This window comes from Thamnophis elegans, chromosome Z, assembly GCF_009769535.1.
Source record: "Thamnophis elegans isolate rThaEle1 chromosome Z, rThaEle1.pri, whole genome shotgun sequence".
Taxonomy (NCBI): Eukaryota; Metazoa; Chordata; class Lepidosauria; order Squamata; family Colubridae; genus Thamnophis; species Thamnophis elegans.
This window is the reverse complement of record NC_045558.1, coordinates 132,296,382-132,310,513: the sequence shown is the minus strand read 5'-3', so window position 1 is coordinate 132,310,513 and position 14,132 is coordinate 132,296,382.

The window sequence follows — 14,132 nt, the reverse complement described above, 5'->3', positions numbered from 1 at the left end:
CTTATGTGTGCTCAGCAAAATATCAAAAGCTTTGCTGGGGATGCAGAATATATTGAGTCATTGCTTGTATTCATGTAAATAAAATAATGTTATATCTTCAAAGTGATTTGGTTGGTTTACCTGGGTTCAATTTTGGCCACTATACTATGCTATCTTCTCCTTTTCTAATCTATCTGATAAAACCACAAGAAGGCAAAGGTTTCATCTGGATATACCGTATTTTTCGGAGTATAAGACACAGCTTTTTCCCTCAAAAAAGAGGCTGAAAATCTGGGTGTGTCTTATACACTGAATTTTTTGTCTCCCAAAACTCCACCACTTCACCAAAATGGCCGTGCATAGCTTGTAGGAAATTTTTAGAGAGCTCCTGGGGGCTGGGGAGGGCAGAAATGAGTAAAAAATGGCCTATTTTTCGCTCAATTTTACCTCCCCCCGCCCCCAGGAGCACTCTATAAGCTTCCTAAAGGCTATCCATGCCCTTTTTTTCTTTACAAAAAATGGGCCCTTTTTTTGCTCGTTTTTGCCCCCCCTCCCAGGAGCACATTAAAGGCTATTCATGCCTTTTTTTGGGGAAAAATGGGTCCATTTTTGTGAAAAATGGGCCATTTTGGGGAGGTTTGCAGAGTGCAAAACCTTTTTTAAAATTTGCCTCTTCAAAACCTTGGTGCGTCTTATATTCCGGTGCATCTTATACTCCGAGGTACACTTAAAGCTTCATGTCATCAAGCATCACCCATTAAATAATGCTCAAATGGCACCATGCATCTCCCACTTTAGCTGGGAGTGAGATAAAGAGTTTGTAATGATTATATTATCAGCTTTGGTGGGAAAAAACCAATGGTATTTAAGAAGTCAGAAAACCTCTCAAGAATCTAATGAATTTTGAAGCTTGCTCACAGTCTGTTTTTTTTCTATTATCTATCTTGGTAGTGACCCAATTATTTTCTTACTACTATTGAAAACCTCAATGAAGAAACTTAATTAAATCATATGGAAAATTGCTTGATGAAAAATTCTAAGAGGAAAGACAAACTCAGTCAAACGTGTGTGTTTGTGTGTGTGTGTGCGTGTGTGTGTGTATGTATGTATGTATGTATGTATGTATGTATGTATCAGTGGTGGGTTTCAAAAATTGTTCGAACCTACTCTGTGGGTGTGGCCTACTTTGTGGGAGTGGCTTGCCGCCCATATGACTGGATGGGAGTGGCTTGCTGCCCATGTGACCAGATATGAAGATGTCGACGACACTTGTCAGAACCACCTTAAATTAAACACAGCACTGGCATGCATAAGAATATGATGTAAACTTGTTTTTTAAAAGGCATCTTTGGTTTGCATTAAAACAACTTCAACACACGCAATGTTCTGATTGCACCACAAACGCAGTAGTCATCCTTACCTTTCACAGAGGCACTGAGTTTTATAAATATGAGCATGATAGTGTAGAATAATCATATCCAAGGACCAGTGGTGGGTTTCAAAATTTTTTGGAACCTCTTCTGTGGGTGTGGCTTGCTTTCCAGGTCCACTGGTGGAACCTCTTCTAACCAGTTCGGTAGATTTGACGAACCGGTTCTACCGAATAGGTGCGAACTGGTAGGAACCCACCTCTGGTATGTATGTATGTATATGTATCTATAAAAACAAGGCTCATGGAACTCACAGAATTCTTCAAACTTTAACTGTTGTTTTCTGTAAAATTCCCATCCCGTCACCCTACCTAAAAGCTCTCTGGGAGGGGCCAATCAGTAGCCACCTGTCCCTATTTCCTTCTGAGGATGCGGGTTTCAAAGAAGGGGGCAAGAAGGTCATCCAGTCTTTCTTCTCCAGTACACTCCCCATCTTCAGGAGCATCTTTATTTGGTATTGAGCAGCTAAAAGCCTGATTCCAAAAATCTCTCCTAAAGCCATCCTGATTTGCCCCAGAAGGGGTGACAGCCTGAATGTATTGTTGGAAGCCTGGAAGTTCTTTTTTGGAAATCGAGAAGGAAATGGCTTCATGGAATATTTGCATATCAACCTCCCTTTGGAAGGCATGCAATGTGAAATCATTTTGTGCCATTGCGATCCACACTTTTTGTATGGAATCTTTCTGTGAAAGAGGTGACGAAGCAAAACCTGAAGTCACCAGTAGAGTGGAGACCAGCCACATAAAGTCTGTATTTTCTCCATGTATAATAACTACATTTGCTGTTTTCTCTGTGAATACAGTACCATGACTCACAATTCGGTCAATCATGTCCGCTGGTTCATAAAAATGGAAATTTCTGTCAATTCTGTCCATGAATTCGGAGCAGATTTTGTTTCGCGAGAGCATGGGTTCCATAATTTGAATGAAATGTTCTCCATGTTTGTCATTGGTAATGACAAATCCTACCCATTTCCATGCAAAGTACAGGAGGAGCTGGACTAAACCCTCATACTGGAGATCTTCATCAGGGGCCATGCGATAAAAAGGGGGGAAACGTGATTCATCAGTTGCTACCAATTGAAATGAACCATATGCAATCTAAAAAAAAAGAAAGAAAGGAGAAATGACCAAGAGGGAATAATAAAGTAAGTGAAAGTATCAATGGATGCATTTTATTTTTTATAGATTTTAAATCACCCCATGTTTCACAATATGGGTATTTAATATTTTAATTTGGTTTAGAGACATGGCTTGCATATCATATATCATATATCATATCATATCATATCATATCCAGAAGGGGTATTCAGCAGGTTCTGACCAGTTCTGCAGAACTGGTAGCAGAAATTTTGAGTACTTCAGAGAACCAGTAAATATCATCGCTGATTGGCCCAGCCCCCATCTATTCTCAGATTCCTGAGTCCCAGCTGATTGGGAGGAAATAGGGATTTTGCAGTAACTTTCTCCTGGAGTAGGGAGGGAATGGAGTATTACAGTATTCTTCTCCTGCCACTTCCACCCAGCCACGTCCACCAAGCTACACCCACATGGTAATAAAAACTTTTGAATCCCACCACTGATCATATCATATTAATCTATCCATCCATCATCTATTTACTTACCTACCTACCTACCTACCTATCAAGCAACATGGAGAAAGCAGAACTACTTAACTCATTTTTGCATCTGTCCAACCTATCAAAAACAGCACCACAAAAAACAGAGTAGGATCACGTTAAAATAGGGAAGAAAATGGTAAGTGAGCAGCTGTCCAGATGGATTACACTCCAAAGTTCTGAAGGAACAAGGAGGTGTGATCTCAGACTCACTGGACTACATTTTTCAAAAATCTTGGAGCACTGGGAAACTACCAGAGGACTAAAGCTAAAGTAGTTCCCATTTTCAAAAAAAGAAAAAAAGTAGATCCAGGAAACTAGACCTATCAACCTGACCTCAATACCTGGCAAAATTCTCGAGAAGATAATCAAACAATGAATGAGTGAACACCTAGAAGCAAACAAAGTAATAAACAAAATCCAACATGGGCCAAAAACACATGTCAAAACAAAACATGCTAGATAAATCTCCTTGCATTCTTTGTCAAAGTGACAAAATTAGTGGATGAGAGATATACGGTGAATATAATTTACTTGGACTTCAGTAAGGCATTTGACAAAGTAGACCATAAACTACTACTAGATAAAGTAGAAAAATTTGGGTAAGACAGAATCACCACCAGATGGATTCATAACTAGCTGACCAACTACACTCAATGTGTGGTCCTCAATGGAACTGCATCTACATGGAGGGAAGTATGCAGTGGAGTACCCCAAGGCTCTGTTTTAGGCCCAGTACTCTTCAACATCTTCATCAATGATTTGGAAGAGGGGATAGATGGGGAACTCATCAAATTTGCAGACGACACCAAGCTGGCAGGAATAGCCAAGATGCCAGAAGATAGGCTTAAGATACAGAAGGATCTTGAGAGATCTTGAGAGATTTGAACACTGGGTGCTATCTGGAGAAATAAAATTCAATGATGAAAAAGGTAATTTAGGCAAGAAAAACAAAATGCACAGGTACGGTATAAGTGGAATCTTGCTCAACAGAAGTAACTGTGAGTGGGAACTTGGAGTCCTAATGGGCAATCTCTTAAATATGAGCCAGCAGTGCACTGCAACGGCCAAAAAAGCCAACATAGTTCTAGGCTGCATTAACAGAGGGATAGAAGTTTATGTGAAGTGTTAATACTTGGTTGGACTAGAAAACCTCCAAGGACCCTTCCAACTCTTATTCTATTCTGTCCTGTCCTGTCCTGTCCTGTCCTGTCCTGTCCTGTCCTGTCCTGTCCTGTCCTGTCCTATCCTATCCTATCCTATCCTATCCTATCCCATTCTATCCTATTCTCAGCCCTTTTTCTTGTACAGTAGTTAATGTAATCAAGATTTTTAATTCATCCTAGGTCAACATTTATTTCATATGTTGTCCTCCACATTTTTACATATTAATCCAATATGCTTGTGTACATTATGCTTAATGCTTAAAGAGCCGAGGTGGCGCAGTGGTTAAATGCAGCACTGCAGGCTACTTCAGCTGACTGCAGTTCTGCAGTTCGGCTGTTCAAGTCTCACTGGCTCAGGGTTGACTCAGCCTTCCATCCTTCCGAGGTGGGTAAAAAGAGGACCCAGATTGTTGTTGGGGGCAATATGCTGACTCTGTAAACCGCTTAGAGAGGGCTGAAAGCCCTATGAAGCGGTATATAAGTCTAACTGCTATTGCTATTGTTATTGCTATTAAAATATACAGATTGAAATCCGTGAGACAGTAGTGGTAGCCCCAATAATTATGAAGATTCAAACAAATATGTTCTAAAATTCTCTAAGTGTGGATTCATATTACAATTTCTGAAAGCAGTCATATACACAAATGAAACTTAGTCAAACTCTATATATTAAACTACAACTATATCCACATCTTTTGACTGATAAACCATGAAATTGCTCTGTGATAGGAAAACCACGAGCTGATAAACACATTCAACCCATCCTCATCTATGCATCCAACCTGTGGGATCTTGAAAAGCTGTAAAATTTCTGCCACGTGTATGGAAGTTTCAGGGCTCATCCCTCCGATGATTCCCACAACTTTCTTTTCAGTCCCACAGATATAGTTGGGGACAATTTTATGCAACTTAAAAAGCAGGTCCAGAGTGGTACGATAGGTCATTTGAGAACAGTGACGTGCGGTGATGGTTACCGTTGGTGAGGCAAGACCACAGCAGCGGCGAGAAGCAACGTCCCCGGCACTGTGTCCGACAGGCATCTCGCATTTATGGTGGACATAAATGCGAGACGCCTGTCGGACACAGTGGTGGGGGTGTTGCTTCTCGCCACCGTTGCGCTCCACCGCCTTGCGCCCCGCCTCCTCCGATGAACAATCCTGCTGCCCCGGCCTGCAGCCAGCAGAAAGGGTTCGACCCCTCGCCCGACCTGCTCCCTGGGTGTCCCGGCTCCATCTGAGATGCTTCTCGCCGCTGTCACGTTCCACCGCCTTGCCCCCCCACCTCCTCATACGGACAATCCTGCTGCTCCAGCCTGCAGCCAGCCTGCCCGACCTGCTCCCTGCCTGGACTCACCGCTCTCCTCTGCCTCCTCCTCCCCGCTCGGTGCTGGGCTTTAAAGGGGTCTCCCCTCCCCAGCCAGCCAGCCCACCCAGCCAATTCCTCCCCCACCACCACTATGTCCAACAGGCCAGGTGTCTCGCGTTTATGGCGGACATAAATGCGAGACGCCTGGCCTTTTGAAACACAGCGGCGAGAATGTCCCTGCTGCTTCCGTGCTCCGCCGCCTCGCCCCCCTGCCTCCTCCGACCCCACCGCTGTGAAGAAAGAAAAAAAAACACACACAAACCTCACAATAAAAATTATTTTTTTATTAAATTACAAATTACAAATTAAATTACAATAAATTTGAACCCCCCCCTCCATCTGATCCACCTTTTCCAGCTGTGGAAACTCTCTCAACTCTCCTCTTGTCCGCCCAACGTAAGCGTGCTCAACGTAAGCTCATAAGGCATGATTCGCTGCTCCCCGATCAGAAGGCGGGAGAATCAGTGCCTCTTTTGCATATGAAAGTGTTCGCTTGTTAACTCCTCCTTAACTTTTAAAAGGCGAACAATTCCTTAGGCAAAAGAGGCCCCGAGTTCTCTGGCCTCCTCCCATAGTTAACACTGAGAGCAGACACCAAGCCACTGTGACTTTGAATCTGGTAGCAACTACCCTGGCTTTAATTATTTAAAAAAAAATTATTTAAAATTCTTCCTTTCCCTCAGGAGACTGGTGAGGCCCCGCCTCCCTGCCTCTAGTGACTGCACATCCCTGTTTGAGAATCAGAGTAGCTGTCATAGATGTGGAATCCAAGAGTGATGTTGGGTAAGAGGTGAGGATCCTTGTTGATCTCTTTCACAGCAAAGGCTAAAGCCAAGAGGTGTTGGTAGAACTTTGTCACCACACTTCAAATAAAGTGTTTCAAAAGAGAATTTTACTGTGCATTATGCCACTAGAACAGAATAGAACAGAGCAGAGCAGAGCAGAGCAGAACAGAACAACAGAATGGAAAGGGACCTTGGAGGTCTTCTATTCCAACTCCCTATCAAGCAGGGAATCTATACCATTTCAGACAAATGATTGTCCAGCCTCTTCTTAAAAAAGTCCAGTGTTGAAGCACCCATAATTTGTGGAGGCAGATTGTTCCACTGACTAATTGTTCTAACTGTCATTAAATTTCTCATTAGTTCTAGTTTGATTCTCTCCATGGTAAGTTTCCATCTATTGCTTCTTTTTCTGCCTTCAGATGCTTTGGAGAATAGGTTGACCCTCCCTCCCCCTATTCTTTCTGGCAGTCCTTTAGATATTGGAATACTGCTATCATGTCATCCCCAGTCCTTCTTTTTCGTTAAAGAAGATATACAGCAAGGGGAAGAAACCTGAAATATGTTTTGATTTTGCTTCCTTATCCTCTTCCTTATCCTTATACCTCTTGTTGTGTATACTGGAGATATTTTGGAATTTTCACAGCTTGTTTCTTAATATTCAAGTTTTATATCTATCTATAAAATGTTTAATTGTACACTTAACAGTTATTTAAACTGTGATAGATCATGCAAGGTAAAAGAAGAGTCTTCTACATAGCTGAGTACAAAGTATTGAGTTATCTCAGATTAATAGGAGGAAGTATTGAAAGACTATACCAAAGGATTCCATTTCTGAAATATCTGAAGAGTTATTATGTAAAAGAGGTCTACAGAAGAATTCCTATTTTTCCTGTCCTTAGAAAAGAAATTATTTTCATCTTAAATCTCCATGCAAGTTTTAGTCCTCTATAAACTTGTTTAATCTATTGTCACCTTATTATAATAAATAGGTAAAAGTAAAGGTTCCCCTCACATATATGTGCTAGTCGTTCCCAACTCTAGGTGGAGGTGCTCATCTCCATTTCAAACCCAAAGAGCCAGCGCTGTCCGAAGATGTCTCTGTGGTCAAGTGGCTGGCATGACTAAATGTCGAAAGGCGCACGGAATGCGGTTACCTTCCCACCAAAGGTGGTTCCTATTTTTCTACTTGCATTTTTACATGCTTTCGAACTGCTAGGTTGGCTGGGACAAGTAATGAGAGCTCACTCTGTTACGCGGCACTAGGGATTCTAACCACTGAACTGTCAACCTTTCTAATCAACAAACTCAGGGACTGAACCACTGAACCACTGAGCCACCGAGCCACGCCACACCGTGCCAGGTCACGCCACACCACCCCCCATCCCATCTCACCCCACCCCACCCCATCCCATCCCATCCCATCCTAACCTATCCTATCCTATCCTATCCTATCCTATCCTATCCTATCCTATCCTATCCTATCCTATCCCATCCTATTAAAATATTATGGAGCCTTTTATATTATGGTCAATTAATGCTTTTTTTCTCCAACTGGGCAGCGTTTGCAATGTAGTATGTAGTCTATTGTCTTTTGGTTAAATTAGAAAATAGTATGACGAATGAACAAAACAATTCTATTTATCAAGCCTTTGTAAAAGATTTCCCCATCATACACTTATATTCTTTAACTCACAATGATACAATATTTCTGATTTACAGAGATGGAAAGAAGAGAACAGGATTAGATTAAAATCAGGTGTGAGAGAGTGATTGCTTACAAAGGGATGTTAACCGATTCCTCAGATGGATGTCTATTGAAAAGAATCTCAGGGAACATGTAGTGAACATGGGACATCAATCCACCCATTAAAATCTCTCCTTCTTGGTACCACTCCTGTGGAATTTGAATGGCTTCATTTCCAGTGCACTTCAGAGGCTGTGCCTTCATGGCCAATTCTGGAAGCAATAATATGGCAATAACACACAACATTTCTTTTCACTTGCTATATCCTGTATAGCTATTGCCTGAAATCTTGAGTCAAAGATGATACACTATAAATAGTGGAACAACTGCTAGCTACGTTGAGATCTGTGTTAAGAATCTGTCATGCCTGGATAATTGATGTGATCCCTTTTCTTAATCCTCTCTTGGGTCTGGATGCTCTTGATCTAAATAACTGATTGTCTCTTTCTTCACTAGCACTTTAAGGAAGCATAAGAAATGTTGATCAACAATGTTCCCTCTAATTTTTTTTCAGTGTGAGCGGAAAAGTATAGTGTGTGAGCTGCACAGTTTCATGCCTGAGCACCTAAGAGAGCCACAGTTTGAACTGCTGTCGCGTCTGCTGGACATTTGCGCAACCTTCCAAGCATCAAGCGCCAATTGCGAGCGAGGTTTCAGCCCAATGAATGCCAGACATGAAAAGTGCCACTCAAACACTATACTTTTCCCCTCACCCTGAAAAAAAAAGGCTCTCTGCTCAGCTTTTAGATTGTTAGACCAGTGTTTCTCAACCTTGGCAACTTGAAGATGTCTGGACTTCAACTCCCAGAATTCCCCAGCCAGCATTCGCTGGCTGGGGAATTCTGGGAGTTGAAGTCCAGACATCTTCAAGTTGCCAAGGTTGAAAAACACTGTGTTAGACTGGCTAGAGAGAGACATGGCACCAACAGGTCCTGGGTCCTGGCATTTTGCAGGCAACCTGTCCTCTCACATTCCTTTGGAATGCAACCCATCACATGTGAATTAGATTTTGCCAATTATCCTATTAAAAAATAACGCTATTATTCTAAAATATGACTAACTCAATATTAAAAACTGTAAATATGTAATGCTGATAAATAATAGCAGTAATTGTTATTTAGTATGATTAAAATCAGTATTGATATATCAATATAATATCTATCGAAATTGACAATATACACTAAAATAACAATACAAATATATAATGTGGAATATAAATGTAATAAATATAATATATAAATGCAACATAAAAAACTCTCCCCCTTTAAAGTAGTAAGATCAATTAAATAGTCTAGCAAGTTTGGACAATATGCTATATGTTATGTTACTTAAGAATATATATACCTCAGAATCAGATACAACATCCACATCATTTCCAACTGAGTCAATAAAATCATATGCCATGCCAAAACTATTTTAAATAAAGATATGAAATTAATCAAGTCTTGCATTTATTTTTCAAAATGAATGTACAATTTTTTTATTATTTAAGTTTTGTACCCTATCTTTTCTAACTAACGTTAACTTTAAAAAGATGTTACATCAGACTACAATACAAGTAATTAAATGAAGACTAAAATAAGTGTTTTGGCATATTGAGCTTTTTATATTTCTTTCTTATATTTCTTCCTTAGTTGAGAACTTGCTCCTCAGCTTACTTACGCATTAACTGTTTGTTGCTTTTATGGTTTATTCATTCACTGCTCCATCTTCAGTTTTTTTCACAGGGGGCAGGGCTTCCTTCCTCCCTTCCCTCCCTCCCTCCACTCCTTTGGCCACCAATTTTGATCCAATTCTCTCTCTCTCTCTCTCTCTCTCTCTCACACACACACACACACACACACACACACACACACACACGTTCTTTGGGGGGGGGTTGAATTACTCCGCCTCACTGCGCAAAGTCGGCTCAGCATGTGTTCGGCCCCCACTTACGCCGAATCAAATCCGCGGCGGGCGGGACCAGGGGGTTGCATTTCAAAGCTGCCAGTCCTCTTGCTTCTTCTCCTTCACCAGCAAAGCTCCCGCTGGCGTCCCCGCCCATGGCAGCGGCGCCTCTCCCTCCACGCAGAGCACCTGAGCTGGCCCCCGCGTTATCCCTCCCCCTTCCTCCTCTGCCGTGCTTTTGAGGCCGCGGGAGCTAGTAGGAAAGCGGCGGAGGTGGAGGCGGCGGCAGGGATAACCCAGAGCCCAGCTGACTCCGCTCGGAGCACCTCAGCTCAGCTGGGCTCTGGGTTATCCCTGCTGCCGCCTCCACCTCCGCCGCTTTCCTACTAGCTCCCGCGGCCTCAAAGCACGGCAGAGGAGGAAGGGGGAGGGATAACGCGGGGGCCAGCTCAGGTGCTCCGCGTGGAGGGAGAGGCACCACTGCGGGAGCTTTGCTGGTGAAGGAGAAGAAGCAAGAGGACTGGCGGCTCATCAAAACAAGTCTGGGGAGGTCCTTTGCAGGCGGCCAGTTCTAGGCGCCTGCAAAGAACTTCCCCACGTTTGCTTTACAGAAAACTCTGCGCGGCAGATAGAATCTGCTGCGCGGGCTTTTCTTGTGAGGTGCGCGGCCACGCAGGCGCGCACCTTAGAGGGAACAGTGTTGATCAACACAATATTTACTTTTGGTTCTCCCGCTGTGAAATTTTAGCAGAATTTCAATGATCTTCTTCAGATCCTCCAATATGGTTGTCCTGGTATCTCTCACACATGTGAGAGAATGGAGGAAGTTCCACTTACTGAAATTTAGGAGAAACCTGTCAGCTGTAGAAATAATCAGTAGTCTAATAATATTACCAGGACAACCAGAAGGAGCATAAATTTATGCTATGGGTAGGAAATGTTACAAAACCCTGGAAATCCAATTTAGGACACTTTTTTTCTCATTGATCCTATGATAGTTGAGAAACACTTCAACCAGTTTTGAGGAGCGACCCTCATTTGTGAATCGCATATTGAAGATTTTTATCTATTCTTTGATTTACCCCTGCTATTTCCTGAGAATCATGTTGAGAGCCACAGGAGAATTGATCTGGTAATTTCATCATAGTGTTTGTTATAGCTAGAGAGCTGGTAATTCCTCCTTGTATAAATGCTGAAGAGAAGATGTTTTTGAAATGCCACAGGAAACGTGTTCCACTTACTCTTGGAGGATGAGGAATTGAGCTGGAGGTTTATAATTTTACAAAGTGGCCTGCTATTGAAGGCTATGTATATAAGATGGAGGACTATATCAATTCTCTACATCACTCAATCAAACTGTGATTGATCAAGGCTGTGACCAGGGGGGCCTTTGCCCAGGTTCATCTGGTGCACCAATTGCGGCCCTATTTGGATCGGGAGGCACTTCAAATGGTTACTCATGCCCTTGTCACCTCAAGGCTGGATTATTGCAATACACTTTACATGGGGCTACCCTTGAAAAGCGTTCGGAGACTGCAGCTAGCCCAGAATGCGGCCACGCGAGCGATATTGGGTGCACCGAGGTACACCCACATTACACCTGTCCTCTGCGAGCTGCACTGGCTACCAATTGGTCTCCAGACGCAATTCAAAGTGTTGGTTATTAACTTTAAAGCCCTACATGGCTTAGGGCCAGCGTACCTTCGAGACCGCCTACTGCGACATACCTCCCAGCGGCCAGTAAGATCCCACAGATTGGGCCTCCTTCAGATACCGTCAGCCAGGCAGTGTCGGCTGGCGGGTCCCCAGAGGAGAGCCTTCTCTGTGGCTGCTCTGACTCTTTGGAATCAGCTACTCCCAGAGATCCGGACCATACCCACTCTCATGGCCTTCAGGAAAGCTGTAAAAACCTGGCTGTTCCGGCAGGCCTGGGGCTGTTGACCTCACTGTTGAGGTCCAGCCCCGATTAGAATGAATGTATGTGGTGTTGTGATTTTAAACTGTTTTTTTTTCTCTCTTTTTTTTCTCTTTTTGTAAGCCGCCCGGAATCCTTCGGGATTGGGTGGCATATAAATTTTATAAATTAAATTAAATTAAATTAAATATACACCCAAAGACACAAACAGATAGGAAGGCACACAATATCCAATTTTAGATTCATAATCGTTGACCTTACTGTGGGGGTAAAATGGCTGAATTTATTACAGAATCTATGAGTTTGCCTCTCAGACATCTGAACTGCTGAAAGTGCCCTTGTAAGACTAACAAAAATAACAGAGTTGGAAGGGACCTAGAACGTCTTCAAAATCCAATCCCCTGCTCAAACAAGAGACCCTATACCGGTGATGGATAACCTTTTCTTCCTGTCTACACCCATAAAGCAATATGACCCATCCTTTTGCACATGCACGCATGACCCCTTGCGGTCCCACACCTCTGTGCATGCATGTGATCCCCCAGCACATGCTCATGACCCCTCCGTGGCCCATTTTGGGACTAGCAGGGCTCCCTGAAGCCTTCTGAAAGCAAACACAAGGTGCAAGGGGGCGGGTGCCGCACCCCGCACTTCCCTAACCCCATGCATGTGTTCGTGACTGCCCCACTCCCACATACGCACCCTGCACATGTGCAACTGTCTATACCCCCCGCACATGCACACACATCTCCCACATGCATGGCAGAGACCCAAAAATCAGCTGGCTTGCGGGAGGCCCATGTGCATGCACAGTGGAGCTGAGCTGTGTGATGGCTTGTGTGCCCATAGAGAGGGCTCAGTGTGCTACCTGTGGCACACGTGCCTTAGCTTCGCCATCACGGTCAGTTCAGTTCAGTTCAGTTGAGTTTATTTATAGGCCGCCCTTTTCCCTGAGGGGACTCAGGGCGGCTAACAACTTGTATGGGAGGGGAGGACATACAATAACATAAAAACACAATATATAATTAAAACCAAGCAACATTCATACAACATTCGGGTGGGGGCGGACTATGGTCTTACCCCCAGGCCTGGCGGGATAGCCAGATCTTGAGGGCTGTGCGGAAGGTCTGAAGGGTGGTGAGGGTACGAATCTCCACGGGGAGATCGTTCCAGAGGGTCGGAGCTGCTACTGAAAAGGCTCTCCTCCGCGTAGTTGCCAGCCGGCACTGGCTGGCAGATGGCACTCGGAGGAGGCCTAATCTGTGAGATCTTATGGGTCGAGAGGAGGTGATTGGCAGGAGGCGGTCTCCCAAGTACGCAGATCCACTACCATGAAGGGCTTTGTAGGTAGTAAGAAGCACCTTGAAGCGCACACGGAGATCAACGGGTAGCCAGTGCAGCTCGCGGAGGATAGGTGTTATGTGGGCGAACTGAGGTGCACCCACAATCACTCGCGCGGCCGCATTCTGGACTAGCTGAAGCTGCCGGATGCTCTTCAAGGGCAGCCCCATGTAGAGCACATTGCAGTATTCCAGTCTAGAGGTCACGAGGGCGCGAGTGACTGTTGTGAGAGCCTCCCGGTTCAGGTAGGGTCGCAACTGGCGCACCAGGTGAACCTGGGCAAATGCCCCCCTGGTCACAGCCGACAGGTGGTAATCAAAGGTCAGCTGCGGATCCAGGAGGACTCCCAAGTTGCGAACCCTGTCTGAGGGGTGTAAAATTTGGCCCCCCAGCCTGAGCGATGGAACACCAACCAAATTTTTGGGAGGGAAACACAACAGCCACTCGGTCTTTTCTGGGTTGAGTACAAGCTTGTTAGCCCTCATCCAGTCCCTAACAGCTTCAAGTCCCTGGTTCATCACGTCCACCGCTTCATTGAGTTGGCACGGGGCGGACAGATACAGCTGCGTATCATCCGCATATTGGTGGTATCTTATCCCGTGCCTCCGAATGATCTCGCCCAGCGGTTTCATGTAGATGTTAAATAGTACGGGGGACAGGACCGACCCCTGCGGCACCCCATATGTTAGGGGCCTCATGGTCGATCTCTGTCCCCCGACCAACACCGACTGCAACCTGTCCGAGAGGTAGGAGGAGAACCACTGCAAAACAGTGCCTCCCACCCCCACCTCCCGCAGTCGTCACAGAAGGATACCATGGTCGATGGTATCGAAAGCCGCCGAGAGGTCAAGGAGAACCAAGATGGAGGCGTGGCCTCCATCCCTGGCTCTCCAGAGATCATC